Source organism: Rhinolophus ferrumequinum, chromosome 2, assembly GCF_004115265.2.
Source record: "Rhinolophus ferrumequinum isolate MPI-CBG mRhiFer1 chromosome 2, mRhiFer1_v1.p, whole genome shotgun sequence".
Lineage (NCBI taxonomy): Eukaryota > Metazoa > Chordata > Mammalia > Chiroptera > Rhinolophidae > Rhinolophus > Rhinolophus ferrumequinum.
Window position 1 is genome coordinate 23296471 of NC_046285.1, and position 1563 is coordinate 23298033.

At 30.1% G+C, this 1563-nt stretch overlaps 1 pseudogene; it reads right to left on the minus strand.

The window, feature by feature from the left end:
- Window positions 1-1230: 1230 nt before the first annotated feature.
- On the minus strand, window positions 1231-1344 carry LOC117014776 (uncharacterized; annotated as a pseudogene).
- Between the last annotated feature and the right edge of the window lie 219 nt (window positions 1345-1563).

Consider the following 1563-nt stretch of genomic DNA (forward strand, 5'->3'; position numbering starts at 1 on the left):
TGAGAATTTTTTCTCTCAAAGATCAACAAACCTGAGATTGAACTTAGACAAGCTTTGATTGAACTCATCCTGAGTATTCAGCAATTTCTTCACAAAAATAAGTTGGAACTTGGAACAGTAAGTTATGTGGTTAACTCTGTTACAATTCCACTTACTGATTGATTTAAAACCTGGAAATTTTAAGTGAAGATTTGTTCTATATGAATAGACAAATCTCCTGTAAGAAAGATATAATTTAAATCCATTTTTTTTTCAAATCATGATTGAAACCATTAGTCAGGAAGACTCATAATCAATGCTTATGTGAAAAAAATGAATGTGTGTAGCTTGATACAACTTATTTTTCTCATAACTCAGATGTAAATGTTTTATATTAGGAGGTACACACATTGTGAAGCGATGTATTATTTTGCATTGTATCTGTCATTACACTAGAAAACCATTTGATAGGTTTAGTCATGTCTGTGATACACTCGTTCATCTCTTAGTGCTTATGGGGTACCAACATACTGCCTTGTTTACTTGCTTAGTAATTATATTTTTACTCTTTAATGATTATATTTCTCCTCACACATTCTGGGGTAATGGAGGGCAGGTGTCTTTGCATTATCACTATTCCTGTTATGCAACTATTAGGTAAAACATATTTGTGATTGAAGCTAATCTTTTATTTTGTCTGTATTACCAGATACCAAACATTGAAACAAGTAATACATCAGTAATTTAAAGACTTTTATTTGTAATTTTTGAAATGTTTGTTTCTCTCAAAAATAACGTATTTGAGAGCAGAATTTAGTTCAATGTTTTCTCTTGTGCCTAGCATAGTGCTTGGAACATAGTAGGTATTAAATAAATGACTACTTTGAACAAATAAATATATTCCAATATCTCCTTTTTTCATAACTCTCTGTCAATAAATAAATAGCATAAAAGTATCTCAATATATTTATAGACCAGCTTTTAGCATTTAGTGATTCTGGTATTAGACTGCATGCTAAGCTGCTATAGAAAAGAGATCTGAAAATAGTGACTGAAGTGTTTATTTCTCTTTCATCCATCACTATGGATATGAGTGTTCTGGGGTGACTGGGTTTGCTCTTCTCTACAGTCACTAGGAATTGGATCTTATTAATAGCTCCAATTGATAAACTTTTAAAAATATGAAGCATTAGATATTCCATCAAACTGTCCTTGAAATATGCTATTGGCCAGGGTGACTAACTAGTTTACAGGTATTGGCCTCTCTCAAAATGTTTACTTTATTATAGACTTGTACACTTGAATTAGCAATAATCGCACCTCGGATAAACCTCGTTGGCTACGATACTGCCACTGCGCAAAGCTACACGTGTACACTTGAAACTTATGTAACTTTACTAATCATTGTCACCCCAATAAATTTAATTTAAATCAATGTTTACTTAACTTTTGTGTCAAACTTCTTTATCAAGTGTTAAGCACTGCATTAAATATATATATATATATATGTATATATATATAACATATTTATATATAGGTAACATATATATATATATATATATATATATATATATATATATAAAC